Here is a 22700-nt window from a genome sequence, read left to right on the forward strand (position 1 = left end):
TAATCCTGGACCAGGATGCTTTTGGGTCACAGGTCACCAAGATTTGATAGCCGAAGACCAAGCATGCACCCCATAGCATGGGCGGAAGGATTTCCTCATACGCGGTCATCTTATAAAATAAGTTGGTGGGGCCATCAGGTCAGTCAGGTCTCTCCTAGTGTCCTGTGGACATGTGGGTGGTATCTCGGGTCGGTGGGATCATTTGGTCTCTTCCTTGTCGCATCTTATGAGGGACGAGGCAAAAGAATGACAAGGTCGAATCGGGTCTGGTAAGCTGGGGAACAGCCAGGCGATGTACTGCATTGAAGCCACTAGTGCAAGCAGATACAGGGTGCCGAAGCTCCGGGCCAGGATGACGAGTGATGATGACACCTCCAACCAAAATGATCCAGGCCGTCAAGCAGATGAACACAGAGAACAGAGATGACTGGCGACCGTGAAATAATTTTAATAAATCGCCGCGGGCCTAAAGCGAGCGCTCCTGCCCCCTGCCTGCTTCTTTCTCGTCCACAACAATACCATCATGGTGGTGTTGAAGTAAAGCTCACAGCGGCCTATTCCTAGTTATATGTATATATCCCTAAGCCAGAATGAAATTTTACAGAGGCTCAGATCCCAGAAGGACTTTCAAGAACTGCTAACGTGCTTTCAATATTGCCCCTAGACGGAGCACTGGGCCTATAGCTGCCCAGCAGTTACACCGGCGACGACATTGCTCAATTCAGGAATGTGTGCTCTGAAACAAATGACAGAGTTCTCTTTCCTAGACAGCACCGAAATCCTCTGACAACAAGCCAATCTCTTTTGCCTCCATGGCCCCTTTATGAGGAATGGCAAAGGCAGAGAGGAAGAGGATGAATTAAAGCTATGCAAAGAGCAGCAGCAGAACTGATCGAAAGGGAAAAGGTATACTCAACTCGTAGAGCCACAGTTGATGCCTTCATGGACGCAACATGTCTGAGCATTGACATGAAAAGATCAATCTTGTGGATCGCATTAGAATGCAGACCTGAAAATTTCAGGAAGCACTCAAAAATAATTGCCGGGATTGCTTTCACGAGCTGCCGCCGATGCCATGTGTGAAATGGCATTACTGTGCTCCTGCATGGGGATAGATAAACTTAGATATGCAGAGCGACAGTGTTTGGAAGTGAACATGCTATTTGTCCTCAATTTCCAGTCACCCTGTCAACCATTCTGAGCGAATCCATAAACTCAGCCAGAGCATGTCAGCACACCTATAACATCAAACAAAAAGGTCCGCCACCGCTAGACGGTCACCCCTTGGGACAGAGGAGCAAGCACCCTGTACTTAAAAATAAATAAATAAAACAGAACCACAAAATGCCCAGTGGCCTTACCCTTCTTTTACGGTGGCCACCATGCAGGTGTTTCCCGCGGCAGCCTAGAAGCAACTGCACATTCCTTCACTCTCATCACAATGCCCATTTCATTAAGGCACACAAACCTCTATCTCCCCCTCTCTCTCCTTAAATGTGAGAGATTTTCATTTCTTCTCTCGACAACCTGCAAACCATGGCAGGTGGCATTGCGTTCTGCTTACACCTGATATGGTTGGAAGCTGGTGTGCTACACCGAAAATGGCGACGATGTGCAATCCTGAAATGGGTGTCTAAGAGCTGTGCTTAGCAATTTCAATGACTTATGACTTCATGTAAACGTGTGCATCCCAAATGTGTTCTTGTTACCCAAATAATATAGCATACCATACCTTTGTAACCATTCCATGAAACAAAAACGTTGCTTCTTACCCTGCAAAATCTGTCGCAGACCAACCTCTAGGGATATTACGCCTCCACACCATGACATTTTCCATAAAAGGAGAATCAAATGAAGCCCACAAGATTACACAAACTGCTTTGCATGAAGCCGATTATTTATAAATAAGGTCAATCAGGAACATGTGTTGACAGCACAAATACATCAAGGTGCGTCAACCTCTAGATTCACGGAAGGATGTGAATTCTACAACAAGAAGGTACACATGATAATCCTTTATTGCACCCAATATATCCCAGAGTACACCTCTAACACCTGAAACATCTCTATCTGCAGGAGAAAAATTCACAACCAAATAACCATTTGCTCAGTAATTCAGCCACAAACAAACAGAAGTGGCCATTATTAAAAAGAGAATAAAAATTTTCACTTAAGAAATTTTACTCTCAATAACTTTCGTGATAAATCTATAGATTCAATGCCACTCAGCATTTCTTGTCGATTGAAATGGCAGAGAAAGGACTCTAGAGGACAATGATGTGAAAAGATGCGAGACACATTTGTTGAATATTTAAACATTAGAGGCATTTAAAGAGTTTTACATAGCTCTCTTTACAAACAGCATGAAACTGAACACAGGGGAATACAAAAACATTGAAGCAAATACTTCTGTACAGCTAGAAGGTCAGCCGGACAAGGCAAGATATGTATTACAATTCTTAAAATTCAAAATATTGCATCATATCAACTAGATGGAAATAACACCTCCCATTTGCAGAGTAACAACACAAACAGAAAAAGAAAACTAAATTCACACCACCCAAAGCCACAAAAAAACTTACTGATGGCAACTGAGGAAGATCCAGCCATTTTGAAAGGATTACAGTCAGAGATTTAAAATGTAGATGTCATAACCACTGCTTGCACTTCAAAAAAAAAAAAAAGAAATGAAAAAAGAAAAAAGGCTAAGAGAGTAGAGCAATTTGTTAATAAAATAAAAACGACATCTAAAAAAAAGCACACGTTTGTAGTCAATTCACTGTACCACTGTTCTTGAGCAGAGAACTAATGCTCTTAAAATCAACACGGAGAGACATCTTGCACATTTTTTACAAATGAGACACGAGCATAAGGTACAAAAGCACGGTCCTTTTTTAAGTAACTTTCAGGAACTATTGAAAGGAACAAAACTTTGAACAGAAAACTGCAGCTAAACTGGGAAACATACAGTGAAATGGCTGCCCGATTCTGATCTAGCTAACAAGCTGCCCTGCCCAAAACACCCAGGAGGGCAGCTCTCCAATTATAGTGTCCCCAGTTGCTGTAAATAAAGTGGACATGTCTAACTGCAAGCCAAAGACAAGACTCAATATAAGCTTTATGACAGTCACTTGAAAAGTCTAGACTTGCTGCTGAAGTGATGCATGGCAGAAATATATGGGAAGATTCTTACTGAGCCCTCAGCTTAATTGAAACCACCATGTCCAAGGGAAATTTGTCTACATCCTTAAAAAGCTCAAACCAGACAAGAACAAGCATGAAAACTAATCTAGATTCAGTGTGTTCTTGTCTCCTTCCTTCATTGTTATCAGCATGACGAATACCTTTCTGTAACGATGAATACCAACTCAGCCAACCTTTCATGTCAGTATAATTAGGGTTCTGTCAAGGTTATGCACTTTGGTTTAAAAAAGCTATTGCACAGTTCACAAAGTTGATGTCTTCTAATAACATGTCACCTTGATAAGCTTTGAATACTATACTGATTATCACATCAATAAAAGTTAGTGATAACATATTAGTTCAATTAGTTCAAATGAATATATGAACACAAGTTAAAATAAGTCTCTGGCTGATAGGGTACATCTTACATTGTTCCAATATTGTCCAGCAACCTGCACACTTGCCAAAATGCTACCAAAACTGTCGCGACTTCATAGGACAGTTGGTTAGTTCAGGTGTTTTTTCTTTTCATGGTAATTCAGGCCTTGCCTGCTTGCAAATGAAACAGAGCAAAAACGACATGCAAATGGTTTCTCCTGCTTGTGGCTTCGTAGATGACTTCTCAAGTTTGTACTGGTTACAAAGGCCATTGGACAAAGGTTGCAGTTGTGGGGCTTCTCACCAGAGTGGTATCGAATGTGCACAGCCAAGTAATACGCTTCGGCAAATTTCTTGCTGCAGTGGGGGCACTGGTATGGCCTCTTGCCTGAGTGAATGCGAAGGTGATGACGATCTAGGCTGTCCTTCCTTGTAAAGGCCTGGTTGCACTGGCTGCACCGAAAGGGGTGCTCTCCAGAGTGTGTTGCCTGGTGGTTCTTGAAGTGGCTCTGCTGGTCTGTGGCATACCCACACTCATGGCACGAAAACCGCCCTTTTCCTTCAGGTGGTTTCTTCTGAAAAACTGAGCTGCTCCGGCTGACATTTGTCACTGCATCTGCATAATAAAAGCATAAAATTATGACCATCACATAATTTTCAGTGGTCCCACCTTGCAGGAAGAGCTAATAAATGATAAGGATTTTCCACGGGCAATTCCTTATGTTATTGGCACATGTGGTGGAAAATTAAAAAAAAACAAAATTCGAGACATGAGCTTCGAGGTAAAAGAGGGTCTTACTTATTGTTAACACGTCTCAAATGCATGATAGATGCAAAAGAGTAGGTATCAAGAAACACTAGAAACCTCAATGCAATTCAAAAAGAAATAGCACTAACTGTGAATTACACACTGTCTTTAGTAACCTTCAACTCTTAGAAGTATAATACCCATGACGGATATCAGTGAACATTACATATAGAGGTGAAAAGGCCCCATGGTGCTACAGGAAGCAATCTACATTTTACAAAGACACCTGACTAAATATCCCAGCATAGCAAGACGGGATATGTAAATGCAGTTGCACTCAACACCAGCTGGAATGTTAAAAAAAGCACAGATACATTTCTAACAACAAAATTACTAAATTTACTTTTGCTTTAACACTTCGAAGGTAAGCATACCTAAAAACACAGCATATTAAATAATGTGCACATGTACACCAAGAAAGAAGGGTGTGAAAAGAATGAAAAAGAAACTCTATTGAGCTACAGATGCTATTAAGAGTGCTTGCTGATCTCATGTTATATATACCTTGCTTGTAATTCCCTAATTCCTGCATGCGTGTAATCGTAAAATGCACCAAGCATAAGCAAATACATAATGAACACAAAACTACTAGAATAAGGAAAAGAACACACAGATTTTAAACCACGCCCACAGTAGTGTGTGAGAACTGTGTTAGCACTTTAAATACAAAAGCACTTGGTACCACTATATATATATATATATATATTAAGAAGATCTACAGCTTTTGCATTAACTTCTTTTCTCTCTCAAGCCAATAATTTAAACAATAGCTAATCAGTCTTTAGTAATTAATCAACTGCAGTGAATGAAAAAAATACTGGAGATTAGCATAGGTCACTCTTAACATCTCTGAATTTGTTTCACTGTGCTAGGGCAAACTGTATTTTTTTAAAACTTGCTGCAAGTTAGCTGGGACAACTGGTGTGTGTGTGTGTGTATGCGTGCGTGCGCGTGTTAGAAAGAGTTGACGACAACTCATCAATAAATGTAAAATGTATTCCCAAAAGTTTAAAAACATAACGGTGGATCTATTTCGACGTTTTGACCGGGGTCCAGTATATATATATATAATAAAAGAGATTTGTTGCAATCAGCTTGATTTAGTAAGTAGTGCTTTTTAAGTCCACACAATGCTGCACTTAGGATATGTGTGGATGACTGCACTACACAGCCAGCTGATCACTAAATCTTATAACGCAATATAGGAGTTGTGAAGAAAATAAATAAGATATATTAGTCAAAACTGCATGAACTGTCAATAGTTACATTTGTTGTGGGCACAGGGCACAGGCAAGACAGACATCACTGTATCACAAAAAACTCAACCATCCTGCATTTCCCCTTATAGCACATCTAACCACCTTAGTAGCAATGTATTACCGGCCACAAAAACAGGCAGAATGTTCAAGGAATGAGAGAATAAAATGGCAGAGAACTTATTGCTGGAAAAGTTACATAGAAGCATGAATATATAGATATGTGCAAAAGACTGTTGACACATATTGTAAACTACAAAGGAATAAAGGGAGAGCAAATGTTGACACAGAGTGTGAATATGCAATGGACATAACAGGTGATGCGAAGAAACACTTCAAACGGCTGCCCTTCAGTTGAGGGAAGGTGAGCAGCAATGCCCCTTTAACGAAAATTGTGAGTAGTGATGAACCTGCAAAAAAAAAAAAAAAGTAAAATACATAACTAAGGGCAACTCCAGTGCTTGCTCAAGAGTTTATACTGGGAATCAACCTGGACAACTTCTATGACTGCAGAAGCATATATACACACAAACTATCTGCAACTACTCGAAAGGGGTTTTGTTTGCTTTGCAAGTGTTTTTCTTGCAGCAATATTATGGTTATGGAAATATTCAAAAAAGAATCTTAGTTATTCAATTTGTATTTGAAAATTACCGAATAGACTCAAAATATTCGAATTCACAGCAGTTTTCCTGCACTCTACACTTCACCGCAATGTTTGACCACGTGGGCTGTGCAGTAAGACATCTTGGAAACATGAGGCCATTTTTGAAGTTCGGCCTTCCTTACCGTGTGGGAAAAGCAAAGCACCTGAACAAACTAGGAAAAAATGTTTCTACATTGCTTTCATCTCATATGCAGACATTTGTCATGAGGGTGTTTGTCAGATAGAAGTATTGCGATGTAAATGGTTTTTGGCACTGTTTTCTGGCCCATTCGATAATTTGAGAAATCTTAATTTAGACGTCTTTGCTAGTCCCTTGAATGCTGAATTAATGAGAGTTTACCACGTTCAGCGTTAAGTTTGGTATATAAGGTACATCGCCATTATTTAGAAGCTTTCAACAAAAATTTGGTATACCAGACAGACATCAATTTATTCAGGTTGGAGCAATAACACTTGATTATACATGTTTGCCCGACCATCGCAAAATGCTCTGAGCCAGAAAGAAAAGTTATGTTCTAATGAGAGGAAAAAAAAGAAGCAACACTCATACCTGAAAGTACTGTCATATAGTAAGAGTAGTTACACTTGATTATTAGTGAAATCAATTAAAAGCTTCATCTTCAGACACGCTATCAAAAAAAATTCGAGGGGGTACTTTGGATCACTAAACTGCGATGAGGCGAAAGCCTCTATCGCGCAGTGGTCCGAAGCCCTCCACTATGGATCCTCTTTTTCTGTTTTCACTCCCACCTTTGCGATGATGCAATAGCGTAACCTACCAGCCAACATATAAAGCCCCGCTTTCACCGAGCCGTATGAATGTGCCTGTGTGGCCTAGGGATAGCCTGAATGCAAGGGTTTCGGCAGGCTGATTGTGATATCCCCTCCCATGCATAGGTAAGGAAAGCCCCGAGTTGGCAGCTGCTGTCAAACGTAATGTCAGAAAGCCCTATGTCTAGTTAGTGCTCAGCCATGCAAGCTGCCAGCTACGGCCGGACACAATCCGCGAGCATGAGCCATTAAAGGCTATCGCCATAAAAATGCATGACAATTTCTAGCGGCAGGAAAGGAGCACCTTTTTTGCACTAGTAATCCCTGTGCTGATCGCTGCTGTGCTCGGGCGCTCTGACATTTCCCAAAGCTCACCCAGGAATTAGAGAACAACACGTAAGCAGCAGCCACTAAACAATGTTCCAGATCACAACTGGAAAAATGAGTTGTCTTTCTCCAGCTTGTCGGCAGTGTGGAAAGGGTGAGGAGCACGGATGTCGCCATCTTTTGGCATATTATATTACTAATGCTCTAGGCACCTCTGAGGTGACCATAGCTAATGCAATAGTTTTTTGACAATTACCTTTGTAGTCAGCACACCTTAACCCTTTGGCTAATGTAATTCCAGAAGTCTCCACCGCCATCGCTTCATGACAAAAGTTCACCTATGTACGTTGCGCGAAACAAAGTAAATAAAGGACATATGACGCACCATTGCATAGGATGCACTACTGAAATTTTGTTAAAAAAAAAAAAGCAAGTTTTATCAACCGGAAAATATGATACTGTAATTTCATGTAGGGTCACCACTTTTGCACAAATATAGCTTAATTTCATTTACAAATACCGTGTCAGTTCTGAAATATTTTTTCCTCTCATCAGATATGTAGCAATGGATTTGATATTTGAAGGCACTGTTTCTGATATTCATCATCATCATCAGCCTGACTACCCAGTGCAGGGCGAAGGCCTCTCCCATATTTTTCCAACTAACTCTGTTCAGTGCTAGCTGCATCCACTTGACCCCTGCGAACTTCTTAACCTCATCCGCCCACTTAACTTTCTGCCGCCCCCTGCTACTTTCCTTCCCTTGGTATCCAGTTTGTTACCCTAAGCGACCATCGGTTATCCTCTCTTCGCACTACATGTCCTGCCCATGTCCATTTCTTCTTTTTAATTTCCGCTAGAATGTCGGTAACTTGAGTGATTTCTCTGACCCACTCTGCACGCTTCCTATCTCTTAATGTTACCCCTACCATTTTTCGTTCCATAGCCCTCTGGGTTGTCAACTTAAGTAGAACCCTCTTGGTTAGCCTCAACGTTTCAGCCCCATAGGTGAGTACAGGTAAGATGCAACTGTTGTATACTTTCCTCTTGAGCGATACCAGTAAGCTGCTAGTCATAATCTGCGAGTGCTTGCCAAATGCGCTCCATCCCAATCTTATTCTTGTTATTTCCTTTTCATGGTCCGAATATGCGGTTACTACCTGTCCTAAGTAGACATATTCGCCTACTACTTTCAGTACTTCGCTACCTAATGTAAACTGCTGTTCCTTCCAGAGGCTGTTGAACATTACCTTAGTCTTCTGCATACTGATTTTCAAGCCTACCTTTCTACTTGTCCTGTCTAGGTCATCAATCATTTTATGCAGTTCATCCCCCGAGTTGCTTAGCAAGGCAATGTCATCAGCAAATCGCAGATTACTGAGGTATTCTCCATCTACCCTTATCTCTAACTGCTCCCATTCCAAGTCTCTGAATACTTCCTCTAAGCAAGCTGTGAATAGTACTGAGGAGATTGTGTCTCCTTGCCTAACTCCTTTCTTTATGGGAATTTTGTTTCTTTATGCAGAACCATGGTTGCTGTGCAGCCACTATATATATATCTTCCAGCACTTTCATGTATGGCTCTTCTACCCTCTGATTTCGCGGTGCCTGAATCACCGCCGAGGTTTCAACTGAGTCAAATGCTTTTTTGTAATTAATGAATGCTATGTATAAGGGCTGGTTAAATTCTGAGCATTTTTCTATCACCTGGTTGGTGGTATGGATATGATCGATAGTATAGTACTGTTTCTGAAAACCTGTACTGTTTCCGACCATTTCCGATAGTAGAAAACAGTTTCTGAGGACTGCAGTCAGTCTAAGGTTGTCCTGATTTTATTAGCTATTACCTTAGTAAATACCTTATACGTAACAGACAGTAAACTGATTGGTCTAATTTTTAAGGTCCTTAGAGTCCCCTTTCTTATGAATGAGGATAATGTTTGCATTCATCCATGGTTCCGGTACCGTCGATGACACCAGGCACCGCGTATACAGGGTGGCCAGTTTTTCTAGCACGATATCCCCCCCGTCCTTCAACAAATCTGCAGTTATCTGATCTTCTCCAGCTGATTTCCCCCTTTTCATATTTTCTAATGCTTTCTTGACCTCGTCCTTCGTCGCTGGTGGAATGTCTGACTGTTTTTCCTTAAACCAATCTCATTACGGTCCTGACTACTTTGGCTATTGTAGAGATCTGCATAGAACTCCTCGGCTACTTTAACTATCTTCTCCATATTTGTGATGACATTGCCCGCCTTGTCCCTTATCACATACATCTGATTTTTGCCTATGCCAAATTTCTTCTTTACCGCTTTAAGGCTTCTCCCGTTCTTTACAGCATGCTCAATTTTATCCATGCCCGTATTAGAAAATTTCAAAATTCGCACACCCCTAGACAATATGCAAAATGCACACAACACACAGCAGCCAAAGAGAAAACAGAAGCCCCCCCCCATCAAGATTTTCACTTTTCCAAAAGCAGAACAAGCACACTACCAAAACATTACTTTTCTTTGGAGTAACTTACACTTGCCATTAAGGAGAGCTGTTTTCGCTACTGGGCAGAGGAAGGAAACCCAGACATGACAACACCAGACAACAATAAAAGTGCTTAGAAAAAAATAAAAACATTGTCATCACAATTGCTTGGCACTGAGAAATGCCTCCAACACAGCAAATTAGGTGACTCCTCAATGATGCACAGTTCCTAATGCTGAAATTTATATCAAGCCAAAAATGCTGGTTTCGCACTATGAGAAAGTAGCGTACAAGGCAAGGTCATAGCATTTCTTACACTCAACTCCCACATATGAACATATTCATTTACATCAAAGTCCAGAGCTCAAATGGGATGACTGAAAAACTATATATAGACAAGTGCATCTCAAAGTGAAATGAGTCGATGATAATAAAGACCTGACTTCAGAGGCACAAAGGTAGTCTGATCAATGAGCACACTCTGGCTAATGAGATTTTGGCCATCCAGAGGACAAGGTGAAACGCAAATTTCTCCAAGCCATTCACAGCAAAGAAAGGCTGCACCCACGGCAAACCTGGTGGCACTGGAAAAGAAGGGTAAAAATACCCTGCAGTTACAGGATCAGATATTCACAGGCGACCAGCCAGGCATCTGTCTTGTAAAAATGGCCACAGTGCAAAGGGTGCCATACGGTAAAATGGTAAACATTGTGGGACACGAACCCACCACCAGTAGTAGTATGTGGTTTTTTACCTCTAATGACTAATCAGTTGTCTAAGCCAACAACTTAAAAAAGAGAAGTTATAACTCTCCTTTAGGTCAGTGGCTGTTGGCTCACAGTGTACGTAAATCATAATGAGCCCCTCATATTCCCTACATTCGTTTGCTACTATGTATCACATGTGAGGTGAAATTATAAGACTCGACAGATGAGCCTCAAAATAAACTATCACCTAATTCAAAGTTTATATATCTCTCTCATAACCATGACAATTGGCAAGAAGCTTAAGTGATTAAACAGCTGGCATTTTAGCTTAAATCCTGTAGCACTATGTGTCTTTCAATACGCCCAATTGGGCAAAGTAAGGTGTTAACATCTCATCAGTCTAAAAATCATAAGGTTTACCAGTGAAAGAACAAACTGCAAAACCAACACCATAACCTTCAAAGTCATCCATTCGACGACAGCAATACTGATAGATTTAACAAATATTATACAATGATGCCCAAGGAAAAGTAACTGCAACTAATCATATTAAAAGACCCTACCCACATTGTGGGGAATAATATTTTTCCTTCCTTCAGGTTACAGAACTAGGTTATGCAATTCTGATTGGTACTTTGTGCAAAAATGCAGTCTAGCAAAGGAGACTCACAAGTAACACTACAAGCCAGTTGGTAAGACACACAAGCCGCTCTGAATGTAAGTAGGCTGTGAGGACACACAACAGGGCTTTTTTCCAAAGCTATATTTAATGCACAAAAATACTGATATTGGCTTTGTATGCCAACATTCATTTTGCCCGATTTGATCGCGAAGTACACCCTCTGAAGCTATCATGAGTTCTACCCCTTAATTGTAGATGCTGTCAAAAGCCCACCAAACAAGAACCAAAGAACCATGAAATGCATGGAAGTGATATTGGGACACTTTATCGCCGAACCATTCATGGATAACACTTATCTAAATGTTAAGTGTTCCGCGATCTTGTGCCCAAAAAGAAGCCAGCCATAAAAACTAGAGGGCACAGTTAGAATGCCTTGCATGATGTAAAGCACAGCTTCTCAGCCATGGCTGTCTCACAGAACCCTTGTGGGCCATGGAATTGGAAGGGAGGTGACGGGAAGCAGTCTTGTTTGACGATATATGTGCAGATTATGGCTGCAGTTCTGAGAGCATGTCGTGGTATGGGGATTGTGTCAAGGCTAAACTGCAGGGCCTGTAATGAACGTGCACTCGATAAGCCAGCACGTCACGGCCTGCAGAAGATGTGGGAAAAAGGCGATGTGACAAATCGGCGCCAATATGCAGGCCACTACAAAGCATTCGGCTCCTCTCAACACTGCGCCACTCGCTCGTAGGACACCCAAGACACATAACGTTGCAGCCCAGTCTAACAGTGCAGCCAAAGCTCAACTTCAATGATTCCGGCATCAAAAGACACTACAGATGCTGTCTGCCTCAATCTGTCCCGCAGTATCCATTATCACACTGTTTAGGCTAAAGTCAGAGATCTTTTCTCCCCTCCTTAACTAAAAGAAGTAAAGTCAACTTCGAACCTCCGTGCATTTAAACAGTGTCTACCTAGGACAGAGTTATCACGCAATTGTTTTTAGTGTGGGCATGGACGTCATGCACCCCCAAAAATCGCTTCATGGACCACCTACGGTCCGCAGACTTCACCCCCCCCCCCCCCCCCCCCCCCTTGAGAAACATTGAGTTGCAGAATGAACTGGAGCAAAGCACTTACTAAGGACAGGGCAACATAGAAATATACGAAACAAATGTGCTTCATAAAGAGGCTAGTAAAAAAATAAGCACAACAACAACAAAAAAACAAAAACAAAAAAAGAATAAATTTTTTTTTCTTAGGAGGAATGACTTTTAATGCATGGTTTGGTTTATGGGGTTTAACGTTCAAAAGCGACTCGGGCTATGAGAAACGCCGTAGTGAATTGCTCCAGAAATTTTGACCCACCTGGGGTTCTTTACCGTGCACTGACGTCGCACAGCACACGAGTGCCTTGCTTTTCGCCTGCAGCAAAATGTAGCCACCACAGCTGGGATTTGATTCCATATCCTCAGGCACAGCATTCGAGCACCCTAACCGCGGCTGCACCGCAGTGGAGATTTGAAGACATGAGCCTCTGGCTTATTGACAAGAACGGGTTTATTTACGGCGAGGATGCTCTCATTTGGGGCTATATTGATTGCATTAGTGCTGGTTGCCACACTAAACTAGGAAGAAAACTCAGCTGTGAAACATTTTCTGCTCAGAAAGTAAGATTACCTATCAAGATGACAAGCCGCAAAGTGATTATAATAAAAAAGATACAGTTGGAATTGTAGCTGGCAAAAAACCTAGCCACATTTCAAGCCACTGCATGACTTCTCATCACATTTGCTCGCAAAAAAAGAAGTACAAACAGCATCACATTAAGCACAGCCTTTGAGACCAGAAAATTTCCAGAGAACTGTTGAGGAAAGCCATGAAAATCTCGGTACGACCCGAAGAGGTAGGAAAAACCACAGTGACACAGTCTGCCCTTAAAGGTGGAGATTACTTTCTGCCAAATTTCTTTGTGAAATATGTTTTGCTTCATTCGCTACTTAGAGTAAAACTGCCTGCATTTTGAAAAGTGAAGAATGCCGAATCAGTCCGAAACAAATCACTGCTAGCGACAGCTATGGCTAGTCTCGCCGGAGAGCGCAAGTTACTTCCTACGGCCTTCTATTTTTGTGGAAGCAATGGGAATGTTTCTCCATGAGTTACACTCTTCGCTGCCACAAGGGGTCTATGTGCCTGCTGGGAGATTCTTTCTGGAGGTTCAACCATGCGAACCATGTGACCTAACTTTTTAATTTGTTTTTATCTGATGATGATGATGATGCTCAGGGCCATACCCTTTGAAACGAGTCGGCACCAACACCGGTACGCAGGCCAAAAGTGAAAGGGAGAAAGAGGAAAGTTAATAAAAAAGAAAAAAAAGGAAGAACAAACAAACAAAAGACAGAGGACAGGGAGAAGAGAAGCACGAACAGGATGATGCCACACCCTCCCAGGTGATGTTCGGGGTGGGGTAGCTGGCTCCACACTACACTCATACACCACGCCGCACCACAGTCATCCACTCAGTCGCATTTTTGTCACTGCCACTGGACTTGAACTACCTTCTGCAGTGGCAAAGTTGGGCGCCGAGCGCGGGCAAAAACCCAGTGACTGCGGTAATGTGCCGGCCTCCAGCGGCGGCGTCGGGAGGCTCGTGCACTGTTGCACGATGTGCGTCATTGTTTCGCGTTCCTTGCCGCACACCCTACACAACACACACTGCACTGACAGGTCATACTTGCTGCAGTACTCCAGGGTTCGGAGAGCACTTGCTCGTGCTTCAAAGAGGAGGCTGCTGCCGACAGTGTTATCGTGCCACCCGATGGAGCTAATAGACTTTTTGTGCTGCATGTATTCTGTGAGGCAGGATTTCTCCTTGGCATCTGAGAGCCACATGGCTTCCTCAGCTGCCGCTACTCGACTCCGCACCTCAGCTCTCCATCGCGAGCTGGTGTCTGCTACAACAGGCTCTTTGAAGAACCCGTACTTCCGCTCTAGGTTGTAAATCCGGCGAGTCCAGGAGGTGCGGATGCACGTTGCGGCCATGTAGTCGAAGACGCGGCGTGCCCACCTGTCGCGATGCAAGAAACGGAGACGGGCGTGGTATGCTAGTTTGCCAGAGGCCTCTCGGGCCTCGAAGCACGACCAGCCCATATCTCCTTGCACAGCCTCGTTGGCGACTCGGCCATGGCCTCCGAGCGCAACACGTCTCACTTCACGCTGTCGACGCTCCAACTAGTCACGTGTGCCAGCCGAGATGCAGATCACCGCGTTTGCAAACGTCAACGAGGGCACATGAACCAGCTTCTACAACTCCCGCACCATGTGGTATCGATTACACCCCCACAAGCTCCTGCGTTGGAGGATGCACTGGGCGCGGACAGCAGCCTGTCGGAGCTTGCGTTCGTGTAGGCTGTACATCTCTGGCTGTGTGCAGAGCAGCACGCCGAGGTATTGGTATTCTGTACACACGCTCAGACACCCTCCGCCAAGGGTCAAATCCACGTTACCCTCACTTTCACCCGCAAGTTGCACCACGGCCGACTTTTTGGCGCTGAACCTGAGACCAAGGCTGGTAATCTCATCGTAGCAAATGTCCAGCAAAGCCTGCAGGTCCCTTCGACACTCTGCCATCAGCACGAGATCATCTGCAAATGCTAGACCTGGCAGGCGGTGGCTTTCACCTACGCCCTCGGTGGTGAACTTCAGGCTGAAGCCCATGCCAGACGTGATGAGCGCCCGCTCAAGACCCGCCACATAGAGTTTGTACAGAGGCGGTGATAGCGGACACCCCTGTCGAAGGCCTTTGGCGATGCTAATGCACTCCGATTCCACGGATCCAAACCGTGCCATTACCGTGCTGTTAGCATACAATCTCCGAAGAGTATTCAGCAACACGCTAGGCATATTCAAGGCTTCAAGGTGCTCAAAGAGGGCTGTATGTGGCACATTATCATAAGCTTTTTCAACGTCCAAGAAGCAACATAGCAGGGACCGCCCCTCTCTCCTTGTGATTTCCGCGCACTGCGTCAGGACGAAGAGGCTGTCGTCGAGCCGGCGCCCAGGACGAAACCCGCCCTGTAGCTCTGTTAGGAGACTGTTTGCTTCTGCCCATCCACTTAGCCACTCTTTCACTATCCGTGCACACAGGCAGTAGAGCACGCTCGTGACAGCGATCGGGTGGTAGTCTTACAGGTTATCTGCTGCACCTCCTTTCTTTAAAATAAGCACCACTCATCCGCGGTGCCAATCTTCTGGAATGGGGCCCCGTTGATGATGTCGGTCAACAACACGGCCAGCTGATCCCTCGAGCTCACGCCAAGAGATTTGACCAAATGAGCTGGCATGCCGTCTGGTCCTGTAGCTGTTCTATTACTGATGCGAGCCATGGACCGATCGACAGCGCGTGAGGAGACTGCCCATTGTGGTCTTGTCTCGCCGTGGGTGTGCTCTTTTGCAGGGCTACTCGTGGGTGGGAGGCTTGTGGAAGCAGTACCTACATTTCTGTCCGCCGAGGCGTACATCTGGGCAAAGAACCGTGTGAGGTATGCCTTGACCTCGGTGACCGGCTGCCCTGTTTGCCTATCCGTGAGCTGGACAGGCATCTGTCCAGCGAGCCGACATACCTCCAGAATTTCTGTGCGGCAGTCTGCCCTTCAGGTCGTATGGACTGCATGAGACGGAGGTTATGTGCAGCAAGTTTGGCCTGTACTAGCCTCTGTACTTCATGTTTGAGGGCGAGGTATTGCTGCCATGCCGCTGTGTAGACCTCGACGTCCGCTTCTTTGAGAGCCCGGCGGTGTTCACGGTTGGCATCTCGTCGCGACCGCCAAGCTGTCTCAACCTCCTTATCCCACCATGAATTCGCTGGAGTCCGCGTGGACCGTCTCTCCTGGTCCATGTGGCTGCGCATGACAGAGTGTGGCGCCGAAACATATTCGTCATATGTTGTGGCCGCACGCCGAAGATGGCTGTGTTCAAAGTCTTCTGCTACTCCCTCAATGGTTTTACTCGGCAGGTAGGCGCCATCTTTCTGCGTGGGGGGGCGAGTGTCTCCACTACTGGCGTGGCTGAAGACCATGCACAACCTGTTATGGTCACTCCCAAGACTGTGCAGCCCATTCTCGTCAATGTCCATCTTCTGCAAGATGGCACCAATGCGTGGGGACAACAAGGCATAGTCGATTGAGGTTGCACTACCACGGGCACACCAGGTGACCTGACCACTGCACCAGGGGTCCAAGTTAGCGAGCACAAGGTGTAGGTCCTCTGCAAACTTCAGTAGCGGTTTCCCATTCTTGTCAGAGTACCCATCGAGCTCCTCAATGTGTCTGTTGAAATCACCCGTCATGATGAGTTCTCTGTCCTTTGCCCACCTTTTCACATCCTGGCGCAAGCACTGCATCAGGTCGGCATTCGTGCTCTCTTGCGGGTTGTGGATAGACAGGTAGACAACACACACTGCCACTGGCACCCCCAACACATCACCAAGGACCCACAGGTGGTCGCAACATCCTTGCTCTGGAGCACGCCACTGTAAGTCTCGGCGCCATAACATTCCCACACCACCACCTTTGCGACCTTCCAGTCTGTTGTTGCCCGCCCAGCACCATTCTGGGTGGACAGGAGGCTCTTCCAGATCCCGGAGGTGCGTTTCTGCGACTGCATACACCCAGAATTGTTCTACATCGAGTGCACGATAGAGCACCCATTTCTGCGCGCGACGAGCACCGTGTATGTTTAAGAAATCAACCTTGACGCCTGGCTGTCGCTTGTGCTTACGGGAGCGCGAGGACCGGCACCTGCTCATTGCTGCTGGTGGTGGGGCCACTGCGAGGTCCGCATGCACTGGTGCACAATGTCGCTGACGATTCGGACCAGATCGGGACCGGTGCTGGGTGTCCTGGTTATGTGCATTGGATGGGTGGCTTGAGGTGTCGCTTGGGGATTGTGCACCGGTTGTGCCGATAGCAAGCACTCGCAGATTATGACTAGCAGCTTACCGGTATCGCTCAAGAGGAAAGTATACAACAGTTGCATCTTGCCTGTACTCACCTATGGGGCTGAAACGTGGAGGCTAACCAAGAGAGTTCTACTTAAGTTGAGGACAACCCAGAGGGCTATGGAACGAAAAATGGTAGGGGTAGCATTAAGAGATAGAAAGCGTGCAGAGTGGGTCAGAGAAATAACTCAAGTTATCGACATTCTAGTAGAAATTAAGAAGAAGAAATGGACATGGGCAGGACATGTAGTGCGAAGAGAGGATAACCGATGGTCGCTGAGGGTAACAAACTGGATTCCAAGGGAAGGAAAGTGTAGCAGGGGGCGGCAAAAAGTTAGGTGGGCGGATGAGATTAAATATGGGAGAGGCCTTCGCCCTGCAGTGGGTATAATCAGGCTGATGATGATGATGATGTGCCGATAGCCAGGGGGGCAGTCTTGGAGCCTGGTAGGCCACTGTTGGGGTGGATGCCCCTGTTTGCATCCCGAAAGGGTGCGGTTCCCAGCTTCTCTGCTGGATACATGGCAGGGGCTACGCGATGAACGGTTGCACGCCACCTGATGCCACTGCATTTGGGTTCACCCCCACAGTCGCTTGGCTCATGTGGTTTACGTCCTGCAGCCCCAACGTCTTGTCCATACAAGAACTAGGCGGGGGGGGGGGGGGGGGGGGGAGACGGGATTTGCTTCTCCAGAGGTGGGGTTCGGCTCTTTAGGAAGGACTTCCGCTGCTGCTGAAGAGCAGACTTGTCCTCGCTCTTTAGGGGTTGCCGTAGCCCTAAAAAAGGGCGTGCCGCATGGGCCAGCTGGCCCGCAATGTCGCGATTTGTAGCAGCACGGTAGTGGATCCCGTCCCGGGCGAGCCTTCCCTCCCCTGCTTGCAGCCTTGAAAGGTCAGCAAATGTCGACTTAAGCCCGCCACACACTTTCTTCAGCTGTGCGTTCGCCAACATTGTCTTAGCGAGCACTTTCTTTCTCCTAGTTGCTGGTTCGGGGAGGGAGCAAATAACAAGTCTATTTGCAAAGGGGGCCATGTTCTCCTGAACACCCTGTGCAACATCACTCGGCTCGGCTCCTTTAAGCAAATCGGTCAGCCCTGCATGAACGATTGTCACCCGCTTACTGCGGCTGCTTCCGCCTTGCTGCTGGGGCAGATGATGTGACAAGTCCCCCGTCACGTTACGTACGCGGCTGACTTTGACGTGCACACCACTGCCCAGGATTCTCCGCAGTGCTGCCGCGATTCGGGAGGCATTACTATCCAAAACGATATGGACTTCCGGGGTGGCGTCAGCCCCACTCCTGTGCTGTGCCTCCAGCCGTTGGTCAGGGTTCTGCGTGTAGTCTTGGCCTGCTGTTTTGCTCCCATGGGATAGATCCCGTTTCTTGGGACCCGGCTCTCCAACCTTCAAGGCCCCGCGCGCGTTCCTGTCACCACCCTGCCGACGCCTGTCATTTGCAACAGCCAAACTGCCCTCCGGGAACCCTGGAGCCCTCTCATGTGCATCCCTCACTGCACACTGTGAGGCAACATCGGCGGTAACCGGTCTTTCCTGAGATGACAGTGCAAGTTGGGCGGTGTCTACGGGCTGTTCCAGTTTCTCGACTCCCTTGAAATTCGGCTGTTCTGTCAGGTTGCTACTGGCGGCCGGGAGAGATGACCCAGACGGTGTCGGCTCATTGCACTCACTAGTCACGGACTCCTCGATCCCGGACACAACATCGGAAACATCGCTTGAGGTTTGTAACTTCTCTTGCAAACCATGTAGTACACTTGCTCACGGGTAGTGTGGCAAATAGGCCTGTGGCGTTGGCGATAGTGTACTGGTGGTCGGAGGCGCCAGCAGGCCAGAATGAGGTTTTCAGTGGCTGCTTGTGTGCGGATGTGCGTGATCTCCGGAGTCAGTATGACATTTTGATAGTAGGTGACTTTAATGCGCACTTGGAGGAGCTTGATGGTCGCACGGACGCCAATGGCAAACATCTTCTGGATGTGGCGAAGAATCAAAGTTTGATTATCGTCAACCTCACGGAGAAATGCTGGGGGACGGTTACATGGGCGGCCCGAGACAGATCCTCCTGCATTGACTACTGCCTCATGTCAGATGGACTGTACGAGGCGCTGGATAACATGACCATCGACGAAGACGTGAGTGGGAACCTGGCCAGTGACCACAACCGGATACGCTTGGTGTTTGGCCGGGTAAAGTCGCACAGCAGACGGCTGGAGGGACAGGGAGCCCGGCAACCTATGGAAGACGAACTGCAAAGAATGGCAATGCTTCTGGAGCTACGGGTGGACGAGTTTGACTCCTACGAGCGAATGGTGGCTATTATGCAGGAGATCATCAATAAGCGTCCCGCACGGAAAGCCGGCCGACACGGAGCGAAAGGCTGGTGGACGGCGGAGGTAGCAGCGGCCATCCAACAGAGACGGGCGGCCAGCCGGAGGCATCGCCATATCTGCCAGAGCGGTGATCAAGAAGCAGTGACGGTAGCCTGGGAGCAGTACCTGGCTTGCAAAAGAGAGGCGGCTGCCATGGTCCAGACAAAGATCAGGAACCTCGATCAGCGTTTTATGGAGGGCCTACAGAAAGCGGGCAGGCAGGCCCCTCGACGTTTCTGGCGCTACATACAGAAGGGAAGAAGAACGGCCCCTCAGAGACAGCTCCGCGCATCTGAAGATACAGGCCCAGTGGAGGGTCCAGCCTGCCTGCAGCTGCTGGAGGCGTGGTGGAAGGCGCTCTTAGAGGTTGATGACGGGAGCTGTGGGAGTGCTCTTGATGGGCAGGTCGTGTGGCAAACGGCGGACACCTCTTCCATGGACGACACCGACGCTGGAGCCAATCTGCGTCAAGCGCCGTCAGACGGAGAGCTGAAACGAGCGGCTGGCAGAATGGACGCTGGGACAGCGGCGGGCTGCGACGGCATTCCCATGAGTCTAATCAAGGTGCTCGGGCCGAGAGCACGCGAACATGTGGGGGATATGCTGTCCGAGGTGATGACGGAAGCCCGGATTCCTGCAGATTGGAAGTTGAGCAGAGTCCGCCCACTCTACAAAGGGAGTGGGGACAAACGAGATCTGACCAACTACAGGCCCATTGCCGTCACGCCCGTCCTTTACCGGATGGCGATGCAAATTGTCAGGACTCGACTCCAGAGCTGGGCAGAAAAGAAGAAGATTCTCGGGGAGCTGTAGACGGGTTTCCGTGTCGGCCGACGCATTGAGGACAATTTATTTGTCCTCACTAAATGCATCGAGATAGCCCTGCAGACGCGGAGCCCGTTATATGTGGCTTTTCTGGACATCTCGAAAGCATATGACCGCGTAAATCGCGAGCTGCTGTGGGAACTACTGCGGGAGTACGGGCTGACCGATCAAGACGTGGACCTGTTACGACAGCTGTACACAGGAGTAGTGGCATGTGTCGAATGGGACGGGGGGAGTACGGCACCGATAGGAGTTCCGCGAGGTCTCCGACAGGGTTGCCCCCTTTCGCCGCTCCTGTTTATGATTTACGTGGCAAACGTGACGCGCCTGTTGGAAGTGTCGGGACTGGGTTTCAGCATGGAACATCGGGAGGCTGGCCTGCGAGTTGTTCGGCGTATACCTGCGCTTGTGTATGCGGATGATTTTGCGGTCATGGCGGACTCACCCGCTGAGCTGCAGAGCTTGCTGGGCATCTGCGGCAGGGGGATGTCTAGGCTTCAACTGAGGTTTAGTCCTGCGAAGTGCTCTGTGCTGGTGTGGGGTGCGGAAGAGCTCGACCAGGCACAGACGTGGACTCTCCAGGGAGGCGCGGTGAGCATCGCTTCAGCCGCTAAATACTTGGGAGTGCGCCTATGCTGTGACTCTGACTACATGACAGCGCAGGAAAAGGCCCTCAAAGCCAAAGCGGCGCGAGATAGAGGGATCCTGCCGACAGGCGCTGTGGGCGTACAACAAGTATGAGGTGGTACGTGCACTGTGGAAGATAGTGGCTGTGCCGGGGCTCACGTACGCCAACGCAACACTGTGTTTATCTGCCGGCACAAGGGAGCTCTTGGAAAGACGGCAGAGGGACGCAGGGCGAATGGCGCTGGGAGTCCACAGGAGCTCACCGGTGGAGGGTGTACAGGGAGATCTTGGCTGGCCCTCATTTGCAGCTCGTGAAGCTGTAGCGAAGCTGAGCTATGAGGCCAGGCTCCTTCGGTTGCCGGACACGAATCTGGCGCACCAAACGTTGGTGCACATCATATACGCGGGACTATCGACGCGATGGACCAGACGGACGGCTAATTTACAGCGTCGTTTCAAGGTGGCACCCTCCTCCATGGCGTCGGCGCCTGCTAAGCCCAGCAACGCAACGAACGCGAAAATCCGGGAGCAGGTGCAGAAGACGGAGACGCGAGAGTGGATGAGTGGAATGATGGCGAAGCCCACCTTGGCTCTCTACCGGGAGGCGAAGACAGCTATCGGCCGTGAGCACTGTTTTGACAATTCGTGCGGTAGCGGCTTGCTGGCGGAGGCCCGCTGTGGAGTGCTCCGCACGCGCGTATGGCGCGCAAAATTCGTAAGCGGTCGGGCACCGCTTGCGGCACCTGTGGAGGGGCGGAGGAAACGATAGGGCATGTGGTCCTAGAGTGATTTCGGAGGCCTCAGCCCTCCCTGCTGCCTTGGGTTTCGGTATAGTGCCTAGAATATACTGGCTAGTGTGCCGAGGGCGCGCGCTGGCGCGTCCGCCGCGGTGATGCCTTCCCGCCGCCACCGCGGGGCGGCGCTACCAATAGCTAAGGTGCTATCGCTCCGCGTTCGCGGCCTCGGCAGCATAGCGCGCTGCGCTTTTCACTGCGAAACCTGTCTCTTGACGGTTTAAGCGCACTTTGTGTCTAAAAACAGTCTTGGTGGAAGACATTCACACCGTCCTAGTACTGTGCGGAGAAAATCATACGCTCAAATAGAGCTCGAGGAAGCGTTTAACAAATACTGTCTGGTCCATGTCTGCTATATATATCTGTTTTATTTATTCAGCTGAACCGGATAAGGTCTTAAGCAGAACACATATTGACTTCCTGATATCCAGCGAGAGAAGAAATTTGAGAAAACCACCTAAAGTTGACACGTTGGTTGCAATAGTTTGTTAATCTTTTATTGCTATGAAATATTCCGATGACGATTTTATTTGATTTGGAGCCACTCGATTGCGATCCACGCATCGCGATTGGGGATGTAAGGTATCGTATGCATCTTCCTTCTGAGTGAGCGCTCAGTCAGCCCAGGTGGTTGTCCCGAATTATGGGAACTATATTCTCAATCGCGATCTAACCCGGAACGGATCCACGACGACTGTTATTGTCCGTGTGACACAGGCATCAGAAAATACCCTTAATATTTTACACTGTTCATTAATCCAACTTTGAATTTTATTTACTATTCGGTATTTTCTTATGGTCCATGGTATACCGCGATGCCACAGTCAAGTGCTACGAACGTCAATACGTATACGGGCCTCATGCTTTC

At 47.3% G+C, this 22700-nt stretch overlaps 1 long non-coding RNA gene across 2 annotated transcripts; it reads right to left on the reverse strand.

The window, feature by feature from the left end:
• Positions 1-2000: 2000 nt before the first annotated feature.
• LOC146184269 (uncharacterized) lies at positions 2001-21843 on the reverse strand. 2 transcript variants are annotated; one of them, XR_014708847.1, is made up of 4 exons: positions 21624-21843; positions 12569-12703; positions 5941-6035; positions 2001-4177 (listed from the first exon to the last, which is right to left on the reverse strand). It is a non-coding gene; the product is annotated as an uncharacterized LOC146184269 (long non-coding RNA). The 2 variants fall into 2 exon arrangements; XR_014708848.1 differs by lacking the exon at positions 5941-6035.
• Between the last annotated feature and the right edge of the window lie 857 nt (positions 21844-22700).

This window comes from Amblyomma maculatum, chromosome 7, assembly GCF_055883805.1.
Source record: "Amblyomma maculatum isolate TAMU_Amacu chromosome 7, ASM5588380v1, whole genome shotgun sequence".
Classification (NCBI taxonomy): Eukaryota; Metazoa; Arthropoda; class Arachnida; order Ixodida; family Ixodidae; genus Amblyomma; species Amblyomma maculatum.